A 20,094-nucleotide genomic window follows, 5' to 3' on the forward strand; every position below is an offset into this window, starting at 1 on the left:
ACAGTATTCCAGGTACAGTCTCACCAAAGCCCTGTACAATTTTAGTAAGACTTCTTTATTCCTGTACTCCAATCCCCTTGCAACAAAAGCCTACATGCCATTTGCCTTCCTAATAGCCCGCTGCACCTGCATGTTAATTTTGTGCATTCCTTGTATGTGCTCAAGTCTTTGGAGTGGGGCTTGAGCTCACAATCTTCTGATTCAATGTTAAAAGTGTTAATCTCTGAGCCTAAAGTGCAGGGTTAAACTACTGTATTTAATAAATATGCTTTGCTACAGGGACTCGTTGATGCAGAGACCATTGCATCTTTTAATGGAAATTTAAGAGAGCGGAGAACAGTAGGATTAGTTTTCAACTGGTCTAGCAAAGAGCCAGCTGTCCTTCTGTATTTCAAACTTCTATGGTTCTTCAAAGGTTCTAACAACAATAATAATTGGCTCAGGGATACAGAAATATCCCTGCTGGGAGGTTAAGGATTCACCATGTAAATACAGATGAGGGAGACAATTTGGCCTGTGTAGCTCATCTTTCCTTAGAAACCTATGGTCACCCTATTACTACATCTTGAATAACTCAAAATCTTGTGTCTACTAACCTATCTGAAATATTATCCCAAATATTAATCACCCTTTCCTTGCAGAAGTGCTTCTTAAATCAGTCTTGACTTTTTTAACCATTTTCTACTGCTGTTTCCTTTATTTACAGTTATGGTTTAACTTGAAATATTGTTTCAGATTAATTTTCACTTCCTTTCAAGGTGGAAAAGTTCAAGTTTTTCTAACTTTTCCTTCCTTGTCATCTATTCCTCCGACACTGGGGGTCTGTCACATTGCTCAGCCCTTCTCTCCACTGTCTCCAGGGCCTGGAAGTTTCCCTTGTCTCTCAAAGTGCACGATGCCACGAGCACTACACAAACTCAGCACAATGGTTGCTACTGATTTTGAAACATAGTTTAAGCACTTTGTTTTCCTTGTCATTGCTGCTTCAAAATATTGCAGATGTTGAGCTTACTATTGTTCAAGAATTTCTCTTAGCCTCTCCCATAGCTAGATTGACTTCACTCAAAGAGCATGTTGCCATTTTTCTTCCAGTGTGTAACACCTTGTATTTTTCCATATGACATTTCATCTGCTACAATTCTCCCACTTATAAACTTTGTCTAGGTCTTTCTGTCATTCTTTGACTCTTTACCACGCAGCTTTCCTTTCAGTTCTGTACTATATGTAAATCTGACAAACTTGCATTAAGTTTATGAATTCACATCATTTATGTGATTTCATAATGAACCTGCAGGGTTAATGTGCATCTGTTGTTGTTAGAAGGCAGTGCTGTGCATATTTAGAACTTTTTATTAATGCCCACGAAGCAATTGTGTCAGTTCCTAGTTGGAGCAGGAGACCTTTTTATCTGGCCAGCTCCTTGTCCCTACTTCTAACACAAAATTAGTGTAATCACTGACTGTGACCACAGCAAACTGTAATTGGTCTGTCTGTGATAGTTTATAATCCTGATTCTCAGGCACAAGCAGAGAATGACTATATAAGAATAATATTAAGTTAGTAATTGCAAATTTCTAGCTCATTGCTTCTCAATTATAATCAAAGCACACCAATAATTACATAATAAACTTCCTATTGCTGAAATTTTTGTTTAATTGCGACCACTAACTAGAAAATACCCATTGAAAAGCAGATATCTGATTTTGAAAAGTAGAATGCTGAAGTAACTAAATAAGCTCAACAACAATGGGACAATCAGTCGTTCATTGGCATCAGGCTTCATACATTTTACATGAATTTCCTTGATGTTATCAGTGGCGAATAAAATGGCATTTGTTAATCAAATAAACAAGGTCTCCTGGATTGGGGATTGAGATGTAAATCATTCATTATTTAATTGAGACTCAAGTGGGCATATGCCATGATTAATTGTCTCTGTTGTAATCTGCTCATCACTCCTTCATATGCTTTTGTCTGTTTAATTGCTGGGCCAAATATCTCTCCTTCAACCTGATGTGTGTTCCATTCCCCATTCTCACTGTCTCTTGCAAGCTTGTCTAATTATGACTGAGCCTCTTTCCCTAAAATGTCTTGCTTTGTCTTTTTATGTAAGAGGTTACAGCACCCATAGACGGCCCATATATTTGATTACATGGAGAGTTGAGTCATGTGTTGCAACATAACTTTATTTGAAGTGGTCTATTGCCTTACGTTATACACAGACTAACTTTTCAGCTTGCCTGATTATTTGTTACATAATTTGGCTATACATCACATTCCTTCGCCAATCTGGATGTAATATCCATGACTTGACGCTGTGTCGGGTCATACTAAGTCAATGAGCTGTGTCTCCTACTTGCTTGAGAGTATAATCATCTAGGTGTCTATCAATATATGTCAGAGCTAATTCTAAGAAGGATTTTGTTACTCATTTAAACAATCCTCATATTTTGCAGTGCTTTCAATGGTCCTGTTTCTGTATTTGCCCTATGTAACCAATTGTGGCAATCCCATGGTGTTATTCCACACATCAAACAGTTTGATACCCAAGTATACCAATGCATCTACTCCAGTTAGTTCACATTGTATAATTACATGTTTTGGTTAAAAGACCATGTCTAAACTTATGTCAGAAACTCTCTGTTACATGCAATAAATGGGAGCTACCTTAGTGTTGCAGAAATTGATGCCAGAGAAACTAACAATGGAGATTAAAAGTTTTAAACTGACATTAAAATTCGTTTTATTTTCCATTTAAATCCTTATTATCAGTCCACTCGCAGTGGTTTTTTAGTGGAATGGAATATGACAAGAAAAGTGCAAAATGTTTAAATGAATGAATAAAGCACGTTTTTCTGGAGCAAGTGAATCAATCGTCTACACTGGTGCCTTAAATACACTGCAAAATGACACATTCTACTTTCACTGAAGCTCACATCACAGGAGCACATTATCTATCATGCTCTATATGGCTGATGTTAAAATGAATTTCCCATCTTTTAATACAATGAGCAGTATACCAGACTTCATAATGTACAACATGTATTAATATTTCAATCAATCTGACTTTTTAAAAAAAAATGAGTAATCCTGATGAGAATAAATTATTCATGAAACAGATGTTGGTTAAATTCTTTGTCAGCCCTCCTGTTTGAAATAAGAACTCGTGGCCCCACATGTCTCCTCAAAAAGCAATAATTTATGGATTAAAGGTGGGATTGTCTTTTCAGAGAATTGTAGTCTTGTTTCTAGAATAGAATTCATGTAATAACAAAGGCAAAACAGTAAAATGTCAAAGGGGACTCAGGAAGCATTTCAAATTGTGAGCAGTCCTAAAAGTGAATCATATTAGGATATAAGAAGAGTCAAAGAGTATGAGTGTTTGTTGAAATTTTGCAACATTCCACTGATCTCTGCACATTCATAATAATGGCTCAGATTTTGCATTAAAAATAATGGTGAGGCTATCAGTGCTCGCCAATATTAAAGAGAAAATCGGACAGCAACTTCCAGTGGCTGCATATGTCCCGCTAAACACAGAAATCAGGAAATTGCTGTCAGAGTTGCCATGCTCCACTAGAAGCTTCTTTATACTGGTACCTTGCTAAGAGACTTGGCGTTGAAATACATAAAATGCCAGCCGTGAAATCACTGTAGTTACATGATAGATACCCACTAAACTCACCAAAAAAATTTAGGACTTGTCCATGCCAAGGTAAGTGAATTTTAATGGTGCAGTAAGTCTTAATTACTGCCAAATAACCTGTCAGGCAACGAAAATTAAATTTTACAAGTATGGAGTCCCATTACTTCAGATTTCAATTATTGTTGGAGATTGAAAAAATGTTAATCTTTTGCTTAACTTTTTCTGTCTGTCTCTTATATATGTCCCTCTTAATCCCAAATTTCTTTCCCTGTGTTTATTTCACTTTCAGTCCATGTCTTCAGTCTCATCCGCTCCTTCCATGACAACATGCACTGCACCGTACAATTTGATGGCTCCACTTTCAACAGTTTTGGAGAGAAGAATGGAATGTCCCAGCCCCCACTCTGTTTGTTATCTTCTTCTCCATGTTCTTGACCTTTGCCTTCCCTGCAGCTATGGAAGGAGTTTACCTGCAAGCTCAGACGGCAAGCTCTATAATCTATCAAGGTTGAAAGCGAAGACAGAAACACATCGTGTCCTTTATGCAGATGATGCTGTGCTAGTTGCTCACATGGAAACTCAGCTACAAAGACACATGGATTGTCTCTCCCATGCCTGTAACTTGTTCTCCTCAAGCAAACCATGATCATGGGACAAGATGCTGCATCTCCACCTCTGATCACACTAGATAACATCCCACTGGAAGTGGTTAGCAAATTCTGTTACCTTGGGTCCACGGTGACAGACAGTCTGTTCCTTGATGCAGAGCTCGACACACGCATAGGAAAAGCAGCTACCACCTTTGGCTGACTCGTGAAACGTCATGGGATAACACCAAGCTGACCCTTAGAACCAAGTTCATGGTTTATAAGGCTTGTATTTTCAGCACCTTGCTGTATGGCTGTAAAACATGGGCAACTTACAGCTACCAAGAAAAGAAGCTCAATAATTTCCACCTTCACTGTCTGCAGCACATTATGGTATATCCTGGCAGGACAAAATCACAAATGTGGCAATCGTCTCAAAGGCAGAGCTCCCAAGTGTGTCGGCACTAATCAAACAAAGTCAGCTTTGGTGAATCGTATGCATCCGCAGGATGGAAATCAGTCGCATACCCATGGTGAGGTAGCCAGGGCCAGACAACTAGTGGAGCACCCAAAGCTTCACTTCAAGGATGCTTGCAAGCATGACATGAAGGCCCTAAAAGTCAACGATCACACCTGGGAGTCACTAGCTCTCAAAAGAGGGAAATGATGGCAAATCCTGTGGACTGCTGTGAACAACCACAATGACCAGTTGCTACAACAGCTTGGCAACAGGCGCCAACATCAATAACAACAACTCACAGCATCACTTGGCAGCTTCACTTACGGCACTTGTGGCAGAGCCTACCTCTCAAGGATTGGCCTTCACAGACATCAGCAAAAGTGTACCAAGGCAAGACACCCCACCTAAATAGATTGTTTGCTGTGGGTCCATCATCTTTCCAACTATGATTTGGCATTGAGTTAATTATTCTGACTTACACTTCCTGATTTAGACTGTGTACCTTATTAAGAATTCTTCAATTTGATTGGTTAAAGAGATACACCATTGCTTGCCCTGTTCACAAAGGTCCCAGATTTCTAATCACTGCAAGTTCCAGTGCAAAAGCCCATAGAAAGTTTGGGTGTAAGTGTGATGAACAGCTGGCATCATTCATTACCAGTTGACCTCAAAACCCAGGCTATTATCCTTTTACCATCGCTTGGGTCTGAGGGCAGGTCTTTGAAATAATGGGTGTTCTAGAAATAAGCCTCCTTTTGCCCCTGCTTTCAATCACACAAGCTTAACATGTCCCAGGACTGGAGAAAAGGTAAGAATTGACAATTATTAAACCCTATCAAATACTGGCATATATAACTTTGCTGTTAAATGGTCTTTTGATGGGTCCTCTTTTAAGTAATACACCATGTTTTTAAAAGAAATTGAATTATTTATTGTTAGGCTTCTCTTCCCAGTGGAACAGAATAGCAGAACAATGTAACTTTACTGTCCATTTGAAAAAGAGATCATAATTAGTGACAACAACCCAGAAACTATCTGCACTGTTTGCAGCCTACAATCTCTATACTTCCTGTCATGTCACACTTTTGCCATTATACTCTTAAGGCTTGCGATGATAAGTGTCAAGTAACATTCGTGCCACACAAGTCCCAAGCAATGACAATCTCCAGCAAGAGAGAATCTATCTCCCCTTGATATGCAATAACATTACCACTGCTGAATCCCCCACTATCAACATTCTGGGGGTTACCATTGACCAGAAACTGAATTGCAGCAGATACTTAAATAGTGTGGCTACAAGAGCAGGTCAGAGGCTGAGAATTCTGCGGCAAGTAACCCACCTCCTGACTCCCCAAAGCCTGTCCACCATCTACAAGGCACAAGTCAGGAGTGTGATAGAATACTCTCCACTTGCCTGGATGAGTGTGGCTCCAATAACGTTCAGGAATCTCAACACCATCTAGGACAAAGTGGCCCACTTGATTGGCACCCTATCCACCACCTTCAACATTCACTCCCTCCACCACTGACACACAGTGACAGCAGTGTGTACCATATACAAGATACACTGCAGCAACTCTCCAAGGCTCCTTTGACAGCAACTTCCAAACCCATAACCTCTACCACCTAGAAGGGCAAGTGCAGCAGACACATGAGAACATCACCATCAGCAAGTTCTCCTAAAAGCCACACACCACTCTGACTTGAAAATATATCACCGTTTCTTCACTGTTGCTGGATCAAAATCCTGGAACTCGCTCCCTTTATAATATAATTCATATCACCTGTCAATCTATAAAGTTCCCTCAATGTCAATTCATTTCTAATTGACTTCAGGATGGACCAATTACAGTAATTAGCTGCCATGGCTACATTACAACAATGACTACATTTCAAAAATATTTCACTAACTGTGGCTCTCCAGGGAGGCTGACACCGACTTATGTGCCTTGCTGCAGGACGAGTTGCGACCTATGGAATTTGGGGGGGGGTCACCCAGTGGCCCTGAAGATCACCATGGCCCTAAATTTCTACACATCTGGATCTTTCCAAGGATTCACCAGTGACATGTATGGGGTCTCCCAGGCAGCAGCCCACCACTGCATCAAAGAGGTGACCAACGCCTTATTCATGACAGTCAATGACTATGTATGCTACCAGACTGACCCTGACAGTCAGCAACGCACCAAGGTTCCTTCAACAACATCGTCCAAACCCACGACCGCTACCACCTAGAAGGACAAGGAGAGCAGATACATGGGAACACCACCAGCTGCAAGTTCCCCTCCAAGCCATACACCATCCTGACTCGGAACTATATCGCCATTCCTTCACTGTCGCTGGGACAAAATCCTGGAACTCCCTTCCCAACAGCACTGTGGGTGTACCTACCCCACATGGACTGCAGCGGTTCAAGAAGGCAGCTCACCACCAGCTTCTCAAGGGCAATTATAGATGGGCAATAAATGCTGGCCTTGTCAGCGATGCCCATATCCCACGAACAAATAAAATAAAAGTCAGCCTGAGAGGGCCATCGGAGTTAGGGTCATCGCTGAATTCCCCTCGATGCAATGCTTGATAGACTGCAATCATGTGGTCATCAATGCTCCAGCAGACCAGCCAGCCACCATCATCAACAGGAAGGGTTTCCATTCAATCAACGTTCAACTGGTCTGCGACAACCAAATGCGTTTCCGGCAGGTTTGTGCCACCTCCCAGGAAGCAACCACAATGCTTACATTTTTTTATTTGTTCATTGTATGTGGGCGTCGCTGGCTAGGACAGCATTTATTGTCCATCCCTAATTGTCCTTGAGAAGGTGGTGATGAGCTGCCATCTTGAACTGCTGCAGTCCTTGGGTGTAGGTACACCCACAGTGTTATTGGGAAGGGCGTTCCAGGATTTTGACCCAGCGACAGTGAAGGAACAGCGATATAGTTCCAAATCAGGATGGTGTGTGGCTTGGAGAGGAACTTGCAGGTCATGGTGTTCCCATGCATCTCCTGCCCTTGTCCTTCTAGGTGGTAGAGTTCAGGGGTTTGAAAGGTGCTGTCAAAGGAGCCTTGATGAGTTGCTGCAGTGCATCTTTTAAATGGTATATACCGCTAGCACAGTGCGTTGGTGGTGGAGGGAGTGAATGTTTGTGGATGGGGTGCCAATCAAGCGGGCTGACCCTGACTTGTCCTGGATGGTGAGGAGCTTCTTGTGTGTTGTTGGAGCTGCACCCATCCAGGCAAGTGAAGAGTGTTCCATCACACTCCTGACTTGTGCCTTGTAGATGGTGGACAGGTTTTGGGGAGTCAGGGGATGAATTACTCACCACAGAATTCCCAGCCTCTGACCTGCTCTTGTAGCCACAGCATTTATGTAGATGGTTCAGTTCAGTTTCTGGTCAATGGTAACCCCAGGATGTTGATAGTGGGGATTCAGTGACGGTAATGCCATTGAATGTCAAGGGGAGATAGTTAGATTCTCTTCTGTTTGAGATGGTCATTGCCTGGCACTTGTGAGGCCCGTATGTTACTTGCCACTTATTAGCCCAACTTGGATGTTATCCAGGTCTTGTTGCATATGGACATGGGCTGCTTCAGTATCTGAGGAGTCATAAATGGTGTTGATCATTGTGCAATCATCAGCAAACATCCCCACTTCTGACCTTATGATGGAGGGAAGGTCATTGATGAAGCAGCTGAAGATGGTTGGACAGTCAGGCAGTCCTAGGTACCACAGATTTTCAGGTCCCCGGCTCACCTTCAGGGATGGATTCTCGGGGACAAAAGCTACCCATTGAAGACTTGATTTCTTTCGCCTATGAGGAACTCTCGCACTACAGCGGAGGAGCATTACAACATTTGCCACGGTTCCATCTGAGTGACCAGTGAGCAGCCCATTATTTTTTATTTTATTTTTTATTTAGAGATACAGCACTGAAACAGGCCCTTCGGCCCACCGAGTCTGTGCCGACCAACAACCACCCATTTATACTAACCCTACAGTAATCCCATATTCCCTATTACCTCCCTACAGTAGGGGCAATTTACAACAGCCAATTTACCTACCACCTGCAAGTCTTTGGATGTGGGAGGAAACCGGAGCACCCGGCGAAAACCCACACAGACACAGGGAGAACTTGCAAACTCCGCACAGGCAGTACCCAGAATCGAACCCGGGTCCCTGGAGCTGTGAGGCTGCAGTGCTAACCACTGCGCCACTGTGCCGCCATTGGGCTGCTGAAGATCGATCTGGTTGAGCCCTGCAATATGCCCCAGTGAGGGTCTCGTGTATTGTGGTGGGCTGCAATGATCTGTGCAATCTAGCAGTGCAGAGGGGGGAGGCCCTACTTGACGATGAGATGTCTGAGCAACACTCAGCATACAAGCATACAAGCCAAAGCATACAAGGCTACGGGCCAGGTGCGGGAAAATGGGACTAGAGTAGTTAGGTGCTTGATGGCCAGCACAGACACGATGGGCCGAAGGGCCTTTATCTGCGCTTTATAACTCTATGACACTCCTCCACCGACAAGAAGGATGCAGAGGAGGAAGAGGGGCCACCAACAATGGATTTTGAAGACATGACATTGGAGGCCAAACAGGTTGAGAGATGTGCAAAGGACACAAGAGACAACCTCAAAAATAACTGTTTCCCCGATGTCTACTTACTGAGAATGGATTAAAGACTCACATTCAGGCATGAATTATTTTACCTCCTTTTCATTTGTGTTGCCTGACTTGCAACCAGTTACAATATGTGCTAGTGCCCATGGGAGAACATATGTTATTGAGGGCTCTCATCACATTGGCCTGTTTGTGAGGGCTATGGTCACATTGGCATAGCCCTAAGGGGGAAGGAGGAGGTCAGCAAAAGCATAATGGCACATGGCTTTCAGTCAGTAATGATTTGAACAAAGGATCTTTTAACTATTTAGCACAAAACATATATGTACACCTGTGAGACCCGAAGTGTAGCTATGTGCTCTTCTTAATAGGTCTGTGGCTGCTCCTATACGGCGTAATCCCAGAAGGAGCAGCTGGGCTGGAGGAAAGCTGCTGATCAGGCTGCCCCTTGGCCTGTGATGACTTTGCCGGGGCATCCTCTGGCTGCCTGAGGCCTGGAAGACCCCAGCCGCCTGGGGGTGTCCTGGACTGGTGCAGGGTTCTGTTGGAGCTCGACAGCGGCGGAGGGGCTGAGGAGTCAATGGCCACATTCTGAGCGTCCTGAGGGGAGACCCCAGATGTGGCTGGCAGCCTCTGTTTTTCCCCTTGAAGGCTCTCTTGAGCCTCCATGCTCATCGGAGGACAGGAGCTGTAGAATCATCTGGGCTCCTGTTCCTTCTCTTGCCTTGCCACTGCTATGTTGAGCTCATTGCCAAGGCGATTCTGTGCAGGATTTGGCTCTCCATGAGGGTCACAAACCTCTCGATGGAGAAAGCCATGCACTCATAGGCCTGAAACATGACAGCAGTCATGGTAGCATGGATGAACTCTTCCATAGTCCGCTCATGGCTGCGCATGACCTCTGGCATCTCCACCAAATGTTGCCTTACCCCTCTCTGAAAGTCCAGCATACCCTGTGCTGTCAACACCATAGGCTCATCATCATCCTGAGGCTCAGTATGGGCCTGGTCACCCACAGTCCTCCGACTGTCATAGGCCTCGGCTGTCTCAGCCAGCTGCTCGGGCGTGTGTGGTGCATTCACCAGCTTGTGACCCTGATTCTACAGCCGAGCATGTACCCACCAAGGTGAAAGTATTTGTGCTGATGGAAGGTGCATGACAGTCATGGGACGGTGCATCCTGAGTGATCCTCCTCCTCAGAGGTAGACGACTGTCCCCCCTGTGGCTGCGGACCTCTGCAAACAGCTACCTACATGACAGAACACAAGCATATTTGGATTAGGTTGTGTAGATCTCCTGATGCCAACTATGCATAATGTGGGTCTCCAACATTAATTCACATGTCACTAGGAGGCAATCCTCACTGTCTTGTGCAGAAACTCCAATCTCTCCATCCATTATTGCGCATCTACCCTGGATGGCCACCAGCTCTAAGGCCTCTTCCTCAGCGGAGGTGAACGGATGTAGATCCGAGCGCCCTCTGCCTGTCCAGGCCAACTCCCTCCTATTGTGGACCCTCTTGCAAGAGGAAGGATTGAGATAGTAGAGAATGGCACAGAGATCAACATGACAGTTCTGCTCATATCAGCCCTTCGGCCCCTACTGGGGAATCTGATGTATCTCGGGCTGACTCTCGCTGTCAGGGGAGTTCAGGGGGGTTGAGCTATGAGGAAAGTGGCTTGTGGTCAAGAAGCAGCCATGGATCTGTCAGGAAGAGATCAACCCGAGCCACTCAGCTGCAGAGCTGCTACCCTCTCCATGTTGCACAACCTCCCGCAAAGTCATATGCAATGCTCAGTAAGTATTAGTATGGAGCACTCACCTTGGAAGAATGCAGGATGTCATTAACTCTCTTCCTGCACGGGACCCAGTTGCACTGGTGATGCCATGGCTGCTAACCTCCTCTGAAATCTCCATCCAGGCTTACTTGGTCAGGCGGGAGGACCTCTTCTTGCCATTGTGGGGGAAGAAACTTCCCGCCTTTCCTGGAGGAGAATCTGCAGGGAGGCATCACTGAACTATGGGGCCACCCTGTGTCTTGCCTCAGCCATCAACTTCTGCCCTCCTCGGAGGCTGGGGGTGGGGTGGGTACAGGAACCAGTCAGACTGACTTGTAGGCTGCACAAAGCTGACAACAAATCCAAGGTAGGAGAGTGAATGCAGGGCTTGGAGGTCTTTAAGTATGGTGCCAGTACCTGCTCCAGAATCATCAGAGGCCATAATCAACAACTCGCCTCCTGCACCCGACACGTGATTGGGGGCCTCATCTTTGCAAAATGGCCACCCGCTGCGTAATCGCGGTGAGGCAGCCGCCCACATGCTGAGCACGAACAGCGTCCCAGCTATGGGCTCATTAAATTCACCCCATTATGTGCAGTGCTTATCATTGCCTCCAAATTTATTTAGATAATGCAATTGAGAGGTCGGTGCAGGGTGCAATCAGCTGAGCGTCTCTTTAAATCACTACTCAGGAGGTCTGCTCCTTACTATTCAATAGGCTTTGCTGTATTTCTGAACAATATTTGTCTTCTGGCACAAAGCAAATGATTGAAACGTGTTGGAGCCTCCTTGATAGCTACTTAAAGCTGTGCTGCAATTTTTGTCAGTGACTATTTGCACAGCTGTAGTTGTTAGAGATTATATTACTTTCCACATATGGGTATTCCTTTGGGTATAACACCATTTGTAGTTTCCAAGAAGAACCAAGATCACAACAGGCATGAAAGACAGGTGAGATTGCACCTTAAATGCTGCATGTGGATGCTTGCTCACGCTGACCATAGGGTCTCTTATTTGATCCTGAGTGAAGTAACGAGCCAATGCAGATCAAGTCATCACTCACTCTACGCCCTGCTGCAGTCATACTTGGGGACCAGTTTCAACAAATCGACCACTCAATAAATGGTTGTCATGGTTACAGCTATTTGAAGTTTGATCCATCAGGGTCTTACCAATCAAGGGCAGAGATCGCTGTGACTCTCCCAAACCATTAGTCTACAATTGTATGATGTAACTAACTGCAGTATTGTTCGCCAAGGATTTCATCGCATTTCATTTCTACCATGTAAAGCCACACACCACATAAAGCTTTCCCTCCATTAGACTCAGCATCCACACAACCAAGTGCATGCTATGCTTGGAAACCGATTCTTTCATGTCCGCACAAGGTGAGCTGACAATATCTGTGGGACCTTCAGAAAGAAAAGATAAAAGAGAAAGAAAAAAAGCAGGCCCCTTACTACAGAAAAGGGGTGTGAAACGCCATGTTTGCCCTCAATACAGCTACCGGTGGAGGTTTAGAGAGCACCTTGGACTGAGGCTCAGCAAACAGGATTATCCTATGAGGCGACATTGAGCCGAACAGGCCTACATTCCCTGGAGTTTAGACGAATGAGAGGTGATCTAATTTAAATTCTTAAGGGATGCAACAGGGTAGATGCTGAGAAAATGTTTCCCCTGGCTGGGGCATCTAGAACACGGGGTCACATTCTCAGAATAAAGGGTCGGCCACTTAGGACTGAGATGAGGAGAAATTTCTTCACTCAAAGGGTTGTGAATCTTTGGAATTCATTACCCCAGAGACCTGTGGATGCTCAGTCATTGAGTATATTCAAGACAGAGCTCAATAGATTTTTGGATACTGGGACTTAAGGGATATGGGGATCGAGTCATAGAGTCATAGAGTCGTACAGCATAGAAACAGGCCCTTCGGCCCACTGCATCCATGCTGACCATAATGCCTAACTATACTAATCCCACCTGCCTGCATTAATTCCATATCCTACTATGCCTTGTTCATTCAAGTACCTGTCCAGATGCCTCCTAAATGTTACTACTGTTCCTGCCTCCACCACCTCCTCAGGCAGCTCATTCCAGATACCCACTATTCTTTGTGTGAATGATTTACCCCTTTGATCCCCTTTAAACCTCCTCCCTCTCACCTTAAGTCTATGCCCTCTAGTTTTAGTCACCTCTACCATGGGAAACAGACTCTGGCTATCTACCCTATCTATGCCTCTCATAATATTATATACCTCTATCAAGTCCCCTCTCAGCCTCCTTCGCTCCAGGGAAAACAGACCCAGCCAATCAAATCTCTCTTTATGACTCAAGCCCTCCAAACCAGGCAACACCCTTGTGAATCTTTTCTCCACCCTCTCTAGTTTAGAATTAGAATTAGAATTAGAACATTACAGCGCAGTACAGGCCCTTCGGCCCTCGATGTTGCATTGTTGTTTAATCACATCTATCCTGTAGTGCGGTGACCAGAACTGCACACAGTATTCCAAATGCGGCTGAACCAATGTTATGTATAACTGTAACATGAAGTCTCAACTCTTGTACTCAATGCCTCAACCGATGAAGGCAAGCATGCCATACACCTTCTTCACCACCCTGTCTACCGGCGTTGCCACTTTCAGGGAACTATGTACTTGCACCCCAAGGTCTCTCTGCTCAACAACACTCCCCAGGGCCCTGCCATTCACTGTATATGTCCTGCCCTGGTTTAACTTCCCAAAATGCATCACTTCACACTTGTCTGTGTTAAATTCCATTTGCCAATCCCTTGCCCACTTTCCCAGTTGATCTATATCCTGTTGTAACCTTAGACAACCTTCTTCACTGTCCACTATACCACCAATTTTGGTGTCATCTGCAAAGTTACTAATCATGCCATCTACATTCACATCCAAGTCATTAATATATATGACAAACAACAGAAGGCCCAGCACCAATCCCTGCGGCATACCACTGGTCACTGGCCTCCAATCTGAAAAACAACCCTCCACTACCACCCTTTGCCTCCTATCACCAAGCCAATTTTGTATCCAATTGGCTAGCTCACCCTGGATCCCACGTGTTCGAACCTTCTGGGCCAGCCTACCATGCAGGACCTTGTCAAAGGCCTTGCTAAGTCCATGTAGACAACGTCCATCGCCCTGCCCTCATCAATCCTCTTGGTCACCTCTTCAAAAAACTCAATCAAATTCGTGAGATATGATTTCCCACGCACAAAGCCGTGCTGACTATCCCTAATCAGACCATGCCTTTCCAGATGCATATAAATCCTGTCTTTCAGAATCCCTTCCAATAACTTTCCCACCACTGATGTAAGGCTCACCAGCCTGTAGTTCCTTGGCTTATCCCTGCTATCCTTCTTAAATAAAGGCACAACATTAGCTCTCCTCCAGTCTTCCGGTACCTCGCCCGTGGCTAACGATGATACAAAAATCTCTGCCAGGGCCCCAGCAATCTCCTCCCTTGCTTCCCATAGCATCCTCGGATACACCTGATCGGGCCCTGGGGATTTATCCACCTTAATGTGCTTCAAAACCTCCAACACCTCCTCCTTTGTAATGTTGATATGCTCCAGGATATCGGTGTTCCCTCCCTTGAACTCACGAGCTTCCATGACCTTCTCCATGGTAAATACGGATGAAAAATACTCATTTAAGACCTCGCCCATTTCCCGTGGCTCCACACATAGATTGCCACACTGATCCTTAAGGGGACCTACTCTCTCCCTAGCTAACCTTTTACTCTTAATATAGTTATAGAATCATTTAGGATTCTCCTTTATCTTATCTGCCAGGGAAATCTCATGGCCCCTTTTCGCTCTCCTAATTTCCTTCTTAAGTGTAGTCCTACATCCCCTATACTCCTCGAGGGACTCGCTTGATCCCAGCTGCCTATACCTGACATATGCCTCCTTCTTGGTCCTGACCAGACCCTCAATATCCCTCCTCACCCAAGGTTCCCTAAACTTACCAGCCTTGCCCTTCCATCTAACAGGAACATGCCGGCCCTGAACTCTTCCTATCTCACTTTTAAAAGCCTCCCACTTGCCAGACGTCCCTTTATCTGTAAGCAGCATCTCCCATTCAACTTTTGAGAGTTCCTGTCTGATGCCATCAAAATTAGCCTTCCCCCAATTTAGGACTTCAACCTGAGGACCAGTCCTATCCTTTTCCATAACTATCTTGAAGCTAATAGAGTTATAGTTCAAGAAGGTGAAGTTGAGATAAAAGATCAGCCATGATCTTCGTGCATGGTGGAGCAGGCCTGAAGGGCCAAATGGCTGACTCCTGCTCCTATTTCTTTATGTTCTTATGTTCATTGAAGACTGCAGCAGGATGTCTAACAAATGTGACAGGTCACAACAAAATGGCAGGGATGCAGCCCAAATATTATAACAAGTATCATAGACCCGATCAAAGTAATCAGCAGCAGGTCATTAATCCTCTGTGAGGAAAGCCAGCTGGCTTTATGAGCTGGCAGTAATGGTACTTTTATCCCATCCTCCTCTCCTAGTAAGTATCACACTCACAGCTCCAAGAACAATCCAGCTGTGTACTTAAATAATTTGTCATGGAGGTGGTTTAAATTTCTAGCTCCAATGGGACTACAGTTGTTTAAAGAAATTATTACATTTTTATGTTGTGGCCTTGCTGTTAATAAGGGGATAATCTCCAGTACATTCCACCTACAACAGTCAGGGCCAAGGCAGTACAATGGTGATTTTAAAATGTAGTCTCTATACACTGGGGAGAAAAAAAACAGCTCTGTGCTCTAATGAGGCTATAAATAACATTAACAGTCACACTAAAGCAAGGAGCTTTCTTTTCAATTGTTTTTGATGGAATCAGGTGTAATTCCTTGAACCACTATTTTGATGAAGCGGCTAACCTATTTAAATTATGTGACTTAACAACAACAAATTGCATTTATATAGCAATCCTACAATCATCTGAGAAGTATGGGTTTCTTCACCATGGCCTCCTGTCCATCGCCCATTTTTTTCACCCTCCATTGGCAGCTATGCCTTCAGCTGTCTAGGCCCTAAGCTCTGAAATTCCCTCTCTAAACTTCTCTGCTTCTCCACATCTCTTTTCTCCTTTAAGAGCTTCCCTAAAGCCTACCCCATTGACCAAGCTTTTGGTCACATGTTCTATCAGAACATAAGAAATAGAAACAGGAGAAGTCCATTTGGCCTATTAAGCCTGTTCCACTATTCAGTAAAATCATGCCTGATCTTCTGCCTCAACTCTATCTTCCCACACTATCCACATATCCCTTAGTATCCAAAAATCTATCGATCTCAGTGTGACAATATTCAATATTCAAATGGAAACATATCAGTTTTGTCATATGGAACACTATTTGAATGTTTACTGGACATTGAATATAACTTGTTTAAAAGGACCACAGAGCAGTGGCTGAAAACATGGCTGCACGTTTGCATTCTGAGAGACAGTTGCCTAAAGGGACAACAGGGGTTCTCCCGAATTTAATTAGCCAGATGGGTTTTGTCAATAGTGATGATCAAAAGACATTGAGCCATTGTCTGTGTGAGAACCAGTATTCCATCCTCCCTGCCCCAACCCCCACCCCACTGAATGTGTCTGGTAAGCTTTGAAGAATCAACAAACCTCGCAGGCGGTGGTGTTTCAAACAAAGAGCTAGCCATATGACTAACCTGCCGGCCAACATAGAAACATAGGAGCAGGAGTAGGCCATTCAGCCCATTGAGCCTGCTCCGCCATTCAATATGATCATTGCTGATCATCCACTTCAATGCCTTTTTCCCACACTATCCTCATATCCCCTTATGTCATTTGTATTTAGAAATCTGTCAATCTCTGCTTTAAACATACTCAATGACTGAGCTTCCACAGCCCTCTGGGGTAGATAATTCCAAAGATTCACAACCCTCTGAGTAAAAAAATGTCTCCTCATCTCTGTCCTAAGTGGCTTCCCCTTATTTTGAAATTGTTTCCCCTGGTCCTAGACTCCCCAACCAGGGGAAACATCTTAGCTGCATTTACCCTGTCTATCCCTTTAAGTATTTTGTAGGTTTGAATGCGATCACCCTCATTCTTTGAAACTCTAGAGAATACAGGCCCAGTTTCCCCAATCTTTCTTCATAGGACAATCCGCCATCCTGGGAACAAGTCTGGTGAACCTTCGTTGCACTCCCTATATGGCAATAATATCCTTCCTAAGGTAAGGGAACCAAAACTGCACACAGTACCCCAGGTGTGGTTTAATCAAGGTGCGGTCTAACCAATCAACCTGGGAATTGATTGAATTGTGCTCACAGTAAAGTTTTGAGGCAGACTGCAACTTTGAAGACCAAAGAAAAGCAAGGTTTCTCTCTCTCTCTCTCTCTCTGTCTCCCTCTCACGCAAAGTTCCAGGGACCCACGGAAGTAACTTAAGCCTCAAGATAGAAAATCCCTGCAGCCTACTAGTACCAGTGAAACAAGTTTGAAAGTGTGCACTGGGCCCCAATAAGAACTGCAAGACTTAACTTCAATCAAAGACTTTACATCCAACCCAAAACCAGTAACTGAATTCCAACTACTACTTCAAACTTTCCCCCTTTAATTCTTTCTCCTCTTCTGTATCTATTTATGTGTGTTTTTATCGTGTATGCATGCTAGCATGGTCACAGTGCGTATTCTTAGTAGTTTTAACTGAGTTAGAGTTTTAAGGTTAATAAACGTCCACCTTTTTTTATAATCTGAGAAAACCTGGACTCACTGAAGGGAGACGAAAAACACTGTGTTTTAAAAGTTCAACCCTGTTACAGCCAAATCAGGAAAAGGGCGAGAGGGGAGCCTGAGACTTCTTCCTCACCTGGCCGTAACAATATGCTCAACTACTGAGCATCACAACTCTCTGGGGTAGAGAATTTTATATGTTTCACTGAGATCATCTCTCATTCTTCTAAACTCTAGGGAATGTAGGCTTGGTCTGCTTAATCTCTCCTCATAGGGCAATTCCCTCACCCCAGAAATCAGACTAGTGAATTTTAGCTCCATTCCCTCTGGGGCAAGCATTAAGTAAGGAGACCAAAACTGTACACAGTACTCCTGGTGTGATCTCACCAAGGTCCTATATAATTTCAACAAAAGATTTCTTTACTCTTATACTCCAATCCCTTTTTAATAAAGGCTGATGCCTTCTTCTTTGGTTTGGTGTCAATTTTTGTCAGATTGCACTCCTGTGAAACACCTTGGGACATTTTACTGCATATAAGTACAAGTTGTTGTTGTAGAACAGTGGACAACAGAAGGTGCCACTGTAACTGAAGATTACAAGTGAACACAATAAAATGGAGGCCTTATATCAAAACAGGAGTGAAATTCAACATCAGCTGGAGTGGGTATTGGGCTGGAAAGAAATTTGAGTGATCCATGGAGGTGCTGCTGTAGGAACTGCAGGGCAGTCCTGTTTGTTGGCCAATCTGCTACTGCCTGTGTTGGGCCCTCACCAAAGTTGAGATTCTCTCTCAACAACACATGTCTATCTGTATTTCCAGCTCTCTCTGTCCTGTTATCTGTATGCCCCTGTATCCCCGCCATAGGATCCTGTGAGTGCTGACTAAGCCACACGACCTAAACAATGAAAACTGAAGGCTGGGAGAGTAGACATGAGAAGATGAAAGGTGACAATAAGGTAAATACAATTAAGTAAAACTAAAAGTCTGTAATAGACCAAAACAAACCAAAGTTTAAAACTTACCTGCACAGTAAGCAAGATAACACAGTTAGGAGAAAGACTTCAGATAGTTGTTCCACAGAGCAACCTAGTGGCCAGAGTGTACAATTATAGATGAAGGTTGACACTGAAAAAATTGAATAGGAAATGTTGACATACCAAATTATAATGGGAAAAGTTAGCACAAAAACTGTGACCAAAAAAATCACAATTGGAAGTAAGGTTTGTGGACTCAAAATGTGCGCAAAATGTTTAATATCGATGGAAGATTTTAATGGATTTGGGAAGTAGGGCTGAAATTTTACTAGCATGCTGTGCATCCCGCCAGTAGGACCGCGCGGGCAAACAGCGGACCATGGAAGGGATTTTACCAGCGGCGACCAATTAAGTGTTCAATCCAGGAATGCCATCCCATTAAGGATGGCAGCCTGCCTCTCCGAGCTGCTGGCCCAATCGGAGGGTCAGCAGCCTGGCAGTGCTACCGATGGAAGTGGCCGCTGCTGAAGCTGCAGGGAGGAGAGGGCTCCTCGAAGGGCTGGTGACAATTTTTTTGCATGTGCCGGGGCCAGGCAGGCAGGCCCCAGTGATCGGAGCAGAGGGAACCCTCCAGTGGTGGTGTCAGAGCCACAGTGGCAACTCTTGCTACTGTGGGGGGAGGGGGCCCTCCGTAGGACATGGAGCCCCCAAGGAGGAAGGGCCTCACACCCTCCCCATTCCCCAGGAAGCTGCTGGGAGGCCGCCTTGAGGTACCTGGTGGTCTCCCCACATTTTTCTGACAATGGTAAAATGCCAGCTAGATGCAAAATAGCCACTAATAAGCCAGTTAAGTACCTTAATTGGTCACCTGCCCCGGTTGGTGGGCAGCTAAACAGCTGCTGTTCCTGTCTCTTGGGTGGCACAGTGGCGCAGTGGTTAGCACCGCAGCCTCACAGCTCCAGCGACCCAGGTTCAGTTCTGGGTACTGCCTGTGCGGAGTTTGCAAGTTCTCCCTGTAACTGCGTGGGTTTCCGCCGGGTGCTCCGGTTTCCTCCCACAGCCAAAGACTTGCAGGTTGATAGGTAAATTGACTATTGTAAATTGCCCCTATTGTAGGGATGTGGTAGGGAATATGGGATTAATGTAGGATTAGTATAAATGGGTGGTCGTTGGACGGCACAGACTTGGTAGGCCGAAGGGCCTGTTTCAGTGCTGTATCTCTAAATAAATAACTTGTGGCAGCGGGAAGACATCGGGCTTCCCTTCTGATGCCTCCCACCACCATTTTACCAGCCCTCCTGCCTCC

The sequence above is a fragment of the Heterodontus francisci genome, chromosome 10 (assembly GCF_036365525.1).
Source record: "Heterodontus francisci isolate sHetFra1 chromosome 10, sHetFra1.hap1, whole genome shotgun sequence".
In the NCBI taxonomy this organism is placed as follows: domain Eukaryota; kingdom Metazoa; phylum Chordata; class Chondrichthyes; order Heterodontiformes; family Heterodontidae; genus Heterodontus; species Heterodontus francisci.